The following is a 9009-nucleotide window of genomic DNA, read 5'->3' as shown; positions in this document are numbered from 1 at the left end:
GGTTATTGTAATAAAGCTAGTAAATGAAACCTTGAAAGCCTTTTTTTTTGCAGTCATTGTAATGTTGTTTTCGTGCACTGTGTGCTTAATGTTACTTGCAATTTTGTCGTCATACATTGTACTTGTAGCTTGTTACAGTATTTTCTTCTAATGATCTTCGCAGCAAATGTTTTGTTGTAGTTGTAAAACTACTTGTAGTCATTGGAGATTTGCTCTTTTTCCTTCTCCCTATTCCTTTTTATGAAGATAACAATTGTAAATGCAATCCTAAACTGAAAAAGGAAAGTCGTAACAAAATTTTCAGTGAAATAAATGGTGACGCAGTCACTTTAGCAATAAGTAACAATTTCCAACTCCTTTCTATTGTGCCGGCCGGTGTGAGTTCGAGTAGGTTGAGGAGAGTTATGCATGTGATACTGAAACAGAAGCCGACAAACTCACACACACGCACACTCAAACTCAAACATAAACACACGCGTTCGCGCACATACAAACACACTTTGTATCTGAAATTTGACTGTACTTTGCATAATTCGTACATTGTGTCTCTTTAGCTCTCATACGACTGATACCCTCCATTTCAGTCTTTCTTGTTATTTATGTCCCGCCTCTATCAAGGGAATGGACCTATCACTTTCAAATTGGTCTCTCCAGTGGGCCTGGTAATGTCTTCTCTTTAAAAGAAGAAATCCACTCCAGAATTTTATAAATTTCCTTTAAAATAGAGAAAACAAAATCCTTGCAGAACAATGCAAAAATAATCAAAATCAAGTGAGAAATCAAGAAGTTAAGACATTTTTCATGAAACTTCATTGTATGTTTCCACAAACACTTCTTTACAAGTCATTATGAATATTCAAATCAAAAAGTTGATGGTGTCATACTTTGACGATTTCTTGTTCATTTCCTATATACACAGATATGACAACAATTTTATAGTTCAACTTAACAGATATAAAAATTGCCGCCCACAAAAATAAATCATGTAAAATGGAACAAGTAAATATTAACTCAGATTTATCTTATTATTGGAGTATATTTTTTACCCATATTACATGAAAATAAAAAAAAAAAAGTTTCCACGAATTGCATAATAGAGATTTTGAGGAAATGACATCATCAACTCGCTCATTTGTATAATCTTAAGGACTGGTCAAGAACTATTTTCCGAAAAAAGGGGTTGTAATTTTAAAATACATTATATCATATCTTCCTTTTTTTCTACCCGAAGTTCGTCACCTTTCGAACGTCTTTAGGAATGTTTTTTCTCGTTCTTAAAGAGTTTAGTTTTGGGGTGGATTGCCTTTTTAGGAAGGTCAGCCTTTTAGGGTTGGAATAGAGTTCTATGGGAGCTCAGCTTCGATCGCTTGTGTACATGCTCGTACGAGTTTTAGAGCAAAGCAGGCGGAAACTAAATCAGAAAAAAAGTAATAATGCTGTGATATACAATTTTTTCCAACATAAAGTGAGCATTTGGAGATAGAAAGAATTCTTATCTCTTTATCAAACCAATTTTTTTTCTGGGCATTACAACTCAAAGAAACATGAATTTTGACCACGACAGTAGGCATCCTTATCTTCATCGTGGGAACCTGGTATACCAGGTTCCCGTATAATGAGTTGCTCCCACGGGAACCTGGTATACCAGGTCCCGGTAAGGAACGGGTTAACATCCCCGCTACATACTACCCACGTCCGTTCTTTTCTGTTCTGTTTTCTCAAATTTTCGCCAATTTTGTCAATTTCTGGAGCCGATGAAAGCGGATGGAACCACTCCCGAAATTTTGCTCGTCCGCTGTGTCCTTTCTCCATACGTTTTGTGTCCATCGGCCAGTGGGACCGGGCCTATACCGGGGTACATTATGTGACGGTGTGAGATTCTTGGCGAGGGAGCGAAGCAACCGAGCGGGGGAGGTTGTTTGGGGGGGGGGGGTATCACGGTAGGGACTTTATATAAAAACAGAGTGTAAAAGTCGCGTTTTTTAATTCTATTTTTTAGGGAATTAAACGTAGTAAAACAAACATCACTGCGAAGGACTATCATCATAACTTATGACAACTGTTCATTTTACTATCAAATGTACGGACAGAGCGAGCGAGCCACTTTCACTTTGCCATTCGTCTGAAATGTATTCATTAACCTTTTCTCTGCCAGTGAGTCAAATGTGAACAAATTTCACACACAAACCTATGGACAAGAAATAAACACGGCACTGAAAGAGTCCAAATCTTAAATGTGATCACATTGTTCGAGCAATGAAAATTTTTCTTATATTGCTAAAAAGCATAGAAGAAAGGGAAAATGTAAGGTTTACTAAAGGTATGTTTCAGGGGGCACATTCGAGGATGCGAGGCTACCATCAATACACTAAATTTACTCACAAGTAGATATCGGTGTATAGATATTATAATGTATATTAATAATGAATTATGAAAATTTTGCATTTTCAGTTATGAAATTGACAACTTTCAGACAAGAAAAGTGCCTTTATTTCTTCATTTTGGTCTTTAAATAATTTATTAATTATTTGTTACAGGGACACTTTAGAGGGGGGGGGGGGGGGCAAAAACTCGTTTTGCTCCCCCCCCCCATCAAAAAAAACCCCCACAATATATATATATATATATATATATATATATATATGAGATGGAAGGAAAACTTGCAGTATAGACGATGCAGTGGTGTTTAGTCTTGCCTTTATTCCCCGAGCTTTTGGGGTTCAGTCAAGACTGAACACCACAGCAACGTCTATACTGCAAGTTTTCCTTCCGTCTCACATATACCAATGATGCAGTACCCACCACTTACGAGGCCAAGCCCGCTTGGCCTCGTAAAATATATATATATATATATATATATATTTTTTTTTTTTTGGGGGGGGGGGGAAGTAACTCCACTGCCCCCAACCCCCCCCCCTTCCGGCGCCCTTGTTGGAGAGGATATCCTTTCTTACAACAATATGAAAAAAAAAAAAACAGGACGCGCGAACTCATTATTTTTTACTTTCAATTTACGAAACAGTTCATTCTCCGTGTAGACATTATGCCCATCCAAGAAAAAAAGAAATGAACGACAAAAGAAAAAAAATCAGCATAATTATAGTTACTTAGAGAGCGAGAGGCTTATAAAATCTGTTAGCGCGTATCAAGAAATATTCTCTATTCGTCTTCATGAAATGAATTAACGGACTTTGATCACCAAGAACATGATGACTTATATCACCATGTACAATGTGTACATGGTAATTCAATTTTGGGACATTCAAATTTGAAGAAAAGGTAACATTTCCCTTGGGTACATAATGCACAACAGAAGTAATCCTATGTGTTCCTACTGGGAATTAAGGTGGTTTAAGTAATTTAAATTACAGTGTACGTGCACACCAAACATGTCAAAGATAGCGGTTACAGCTCGTTATTCCGAAGGTTCATTGTTCCGAATTTCATTTTCAGATTAACGAATCTTCGGAATAACAAGCCTTCGGAATAACGCCACAAATGTTCGGATTAACGAACCCTTTTTCATTTTCGGATTAACGAATATCTAGGCATGGGGAATTTGTGTGTTTCGGATTAACAACCCAACGGAATAACGAACCTTCGGAATAGCGAACCTTCGGAATAGCGAACAGCACCCGAGATAACAATCTTACAGCCCTATTAACCGGGGGGCCAAAAGCTAAAAACAGAGGTCGAGTTGCACTCTCTCTACAAACTAAGTAGACCATGCTTATTTTCAAGTTTTTATTGTAACAAACAACATTCCACTGGTCTACCTCAAAAAATTTGTTGCGAAAGCCTCCAAATCCAAGATGGCGTCCAAGATGGCCGCCATATTTACTGAATTTGTTATTTGAAAGATAGAATTTGATTGAAAGATCAGATTTCAACAAATGTGATGTCATATGAAAGAGAATAAAATTTTCTACAAGTTGATACCACTTTTGTGGGTTATTGTGATAAGTGGATTGAGATTTTAAGGAAAAAACACTCATTTTTTGATATTTTTCTGAAAAAAAGAAAATCATGAAAATGCTTGATTCAGCATAAATCAGAGAAAAACTGAAGGATTATCTTGAAACGTTTCAAGAACTTTTTTGGACATATAATTAATATCTGGAGAAAATTAGGGGTCAGTACCGTTTTTGTTTCAGGAGTTATGATGTCTCAAACTTGAAAACTCACTATGTAAAAATGGCCACTTTAGTTGTGACAATACCTTGTTGGTCGTAAAAAGAGCCTGCGCGCGCCAAGACTACTACACGCACCACTGACACTGGCGCTTGTAGCAGTGCCAGTGGTGCGTGTAGTAGTCTTGGCAAACGCAGACATTTTCTTTGACAAACAAGGGTTTGTGCCTGCAAACTAACTTTTCATACCAAGTGGTAGCTCAGGTGACGCTGATTGCTGTTATTTCAAAGTAGATTGTTCTGAAGCAGATGAGATGAAGCAAAAATATCTTTCAAATAGAGGTAGAAGCTTGAAACAACCTTGCTATAGAAAGTTTAAAACAAAATCTGGATCAATCACTCAAAAAATTCAAGATTGCAGACCATCAAAGCTGACATAGTGTATAAAATTGCGCCAAAGTAAATGTATTATTTCGTTTTTGATACAATTTTGTCTGTTGTGCTATCTTAAACCGTCTTAGGTTTTTATGGTATATAACCAGTGATATTCTACTCTCCGAAAAAGAAAAAAAAAAAACAAATCGAGTGGAAGTTTTTGCTTTTGATGTGAGGAGTGAATAACAAGAAAACGGTGAATTTAGAGTGAAATTGGAGTGACTTTTGAGTGAAAATGTTCATTTTCACTCATTTTAGAGTGACCTTAATAGGCAGGGCTCCACACTAACTTTTGTTTTTGGTGGCCCAAAGGCAAATATCCGATCTTTTTTGGTGGCCCGATCAGGCCACCTATGTTCTTCATTTCTGACATTTTGGTGGCCCGACGTGCGTTTTTGGTGGCCCCGGGCCACCGGACCAGCGTTAGTGTCGAGCCCTGCCTTAGGGATCACTTGTCACTCTTCGAGTGATCCCCGAGGTCACTCTAAAATGAATGAAAATGAACATTTTCACTCTCGAGTGATCCTGATATCTAATATGGGAAAGCATCTACCAATGGCATAAGCTCAGATCAATTGTGACACTATAACCCACATGAAATCAGCCTAAAAACAATGTAAAAAAAATCTGGTAACAGAAAATACAGTTTCAGCATGCTTATTTGTAAATGTGAATATACAGCACGAATAATCAATTTGGACAATTTTATTCGAACAATATACTGAAAAGTAATTTCGCACAACACATTTCGCACAACAAAGTTGAGAAATTGCCGCCATGTCGGGTTTTTTTTTTTTTGGGGGGGGGGGGGGGGTTCGGATCAGAAGGGCTTTCAAGGACATCTACGGATCAGACATTATTACACATATACCATCATCATTCAGGCGTTTCTACAACAGCAGAGTAACATACAAGTAAAGAAGCATATCTTTGATACAGAAGCATTTCTTTTTTTATCAAAGATTGGGCCTTACCCTAACACTGGAATGAGCTCCACCCCCCCCCCCCAAAAAAAAAGACCCTCAATATGGTTTACACTAACACAATATCGTTCGGATGTATCGGAACATGTAATAGACAACAATATAAGAAGATTAAAAAAAACATATCAAATTATAAGTTATAAGTTGAGATTTAACTTTGACGCAACACACTAAAGGTATTCTACCATTGGGAGAGATATCACATTCGATTTATATGTGCAGGTTAGTTGTATTACAAAACATTCTACCATGTAAAAAAAAATATAATAAAGCCTAAAACATACGGAGATATCACCATTGCTTTTCAAGAAACCATAGCCATAACTGTTGACAATTTAGTATATAAAAAACATTCTTATCAGATCTATTTAGTATATCTAACAATATTTAGCGTTAATTATACTGATTTCAGTTTGTACATTAGATGTTCTATCCCTAACTCACAGTTTAGAGCTAGTTTGAGGAATTAAGTAAAGCTGGGTTTTTGTTTTATACACGTGCACTAATGGTAAATAATGCCTTGAACGACAACCTCGATTAATTACCGCCATCTTGAATTTTGTGTGGATACTATTTTTATCGCTAGATATTACACATTGGCAAAATTTGTGCCAAATTCCAAGCTCCTATCTCTTTTTGGAAAATACTTTCTGTTCAATTTTATCTGCCTCAGAACAATCTACTATGATGAAATGCTACAGTAATAGCGATCAGCGTCACCTACCACTTGGCATGAAAAGTTAGTTTGCAGGTACTTGCAAGTCACTAGACCGTTACAGTATTACATGTGACCATGTAAACACATTGTATGCAAAATTCATAATGCATAAATGTAATTTTTTCAAGTTTTAGACGTTAACTTGTCAATAGTGTATGATATTGCCTGTAATTCCAGAAATATGAATTATGTCTCAATCTCAGTAAATCTCAATCTCAATCGCAGGTTTCAAAATAATTCTTCAGTTCTTCTTTGATAAATACTAGATAAATCATGCATTTTCACATTTCTTCCTTTTTTCAAAACAATATAAAAATATGGATTCCCCCCTCCCCCAATTTATCACAATACACAGCTAAAGTGGTATCAACTTTTAGGAAGTTTTACTCTCCTTCATATGACATTAAATGTGTTGCAATTCAATGTCTCTATCAAATTTTATGTTTGAAATGTTAACTTCAATAAAAATGGCGGCCCTATTGGACCGCATCTGTACTCTGGAGGTTTTTGCAACAAATCTATTGAGGTGTACTTACGGAACATTGCTTAGTATGCTTAATATTATGTATGGTCTTGTTTATAGAGAGAGTGGAACTCGAAAAGTAAGCACGATCTTGGATTTGACCCTCTGTGACGTCTTTGGGAACAGATGCGTGTAAATGCATATTATGTGAAATGGGATTTCAAGTTTGAGACATTATAACTCCTGAACCAAATACAATACTGACCTCTAATTTTCTCCAAATATTGATTATATGGGAAAGATGTTAATTTCTGCATGGTTTTCATAAACATTTTTAATTTATTCTTTTTAACTTTTTAGAGAAATATTCATGGTGCATTCTGAAAAAAATGTCTCCGTAAAAACCTAAGATGGTTTGAAATAGCATTAAAATGTTCAGAATATATAAAAAACCATATAAATAGACAGCAAAACAGACAAAATTGTATCAAAATCGAAATGATACATTTACTTTGGCGCAATACACTATGTCAACTTTGATGGCCTGCAATCTTGAATTTTTTGAGTGATTGATCCAGATTTTGTTTTAAACTTTCTATAGCAAGGTTGTTTCAAGCTTCTACCTCTATTTGAAAGATATTTTTGCTTCATCTCATCCGCTTCAGAACAATCTACTTTGAAATAATAGCAATCAGCGTCACCTGAGCTACCACTTGGTATATGAAAAGTTAGTTTGCAGGCACAAACCCTTGTTTGTCAAAGAAAATGTCTGCGTTTGCCAAGACTACTACACGCACCACTGGCACTGCTACAACCGCCAGTGTCGGTGGTGCGTGTAGTAGTCTTGGCGCGCGCAGGCTCTTTTTACGACCAACAAGGTATTGTCACAACTAAAGTGGCCATTTTTACATAGTGAGTTTTCAAGTTTGAGACATCATAACTCCTGAAACAAAAACGGTACTGACCCCTAATTTTCTCCAAATATTGATTATATGTAAAAAAAAATTCTTGAAACGTTTCAAGATAATCCTTCAGTTTTTCTCTGATTTATGCTGAATCAAGCATTTTCAAGATTTTCCTTTTTTCAGAAAAATATCAAAAAATGAGTGTTTTTTCCTTAAAATCTCAATCCACTTACCACAATAACCCACAAAAATGGTATCAACTTGTAGAAAATTTTATTCTCTTTCATATGACATCACATTTGTTGAAATCTGATCTTTCAATCAAATTCTATCTTTCAAATAACAAATTCAGTAAATATGGCGGCCATCTTGGACGCCATCTTGGATTTGGAGGCTTTCGCAACAAATTTTTTGAGGTAGACCAGTGGAATGTTGTTTGTTACAATAAAAACTTGAAAATAAGCATGGTCTACTTAGTTTGTAGAGAGAGTGCAACTCACTCGTTAAGTAAGCGACTTTTTGGGGTTTGGCCCTCCGGTTATATTAAAACTGTCCTTCTTTAAAATCCTTTACGTTTTACGGCTATTGCACAAAAGCAAAAATATGATGAATATGAAGTCAAACGAATTGGAAATTATTTTAGTACCTGCAGAAATAACACGACTATTAAGAGCTTATTGCATGTTTCGCTATGTGACTATTTATTTGTCACAAATTCTTTGGCTATTAAAATCATTGTGCATGTACTGCTTTTCTTGAGGACCCAGGTAAGTTAAACAAAACATTGTTTTATAACAACGTATGAAATTGGCACGGTGCAGTTAAAACTCAAGATAAGGCAAGATAAGATAAGATAAGATAAGATAAGATAAGATAAGATAAGATAAGATAAGATAAGATAAGATAAGATGAGATGATATAAACGAAATGATCAGACACGTAATTTAAGCAATGTTGTAAATCTTTCGAGGCAGAGTTTTTTAGAAAAATACAAACGGATTATATTAAATACGTCTTCATCCAGAATCAGAAAAGCATTACCTACCACTGTCATCCACCTGTTCATGTAGAGATCACTCCTATGCTGTTGTAGCATCGTGAAATAATGTTGCTTGAAAATTTGGGGTGGCTACACAGCCACCTAAAAAATTTTTAAACCTCAGAAAATTGATTGTTTTCCACTGGTGTTTATCTATGAAGTATTGTAATGCGCACTGGGTCTTCTCGATTACTATAGGCAGATAGGTGTACGCTAAATAAATGCACATTTACTAAACAATCAAAGTGAGGACTTTAAAGTGGGAGATATCGACGAAAAATGGATACGATAGCAGCAACTGCTACTCATTTCTGATACTGAATACAGAGATGGTTA

This window comes from Diadema antillarum, unplaced genomic scaffold (genome assembly GCF_040938485.1).
Source record: "Diadema antillarum isolate AM-2024a unplaced genomic scaffold, OU_Dant_1.0 seq00000015_RagTag, whole genome shotgun sequence".
NCBI classification, from domain to species: domain Eukaryota; kingdom Metazoa; phylum Echinodermata; class Echinoidea; order Diadematoida; family Diadematidae; genus Diadema; species Diadema antillarum.
This window is presented reverse-complemented; position numbering follows the sequence as displayed.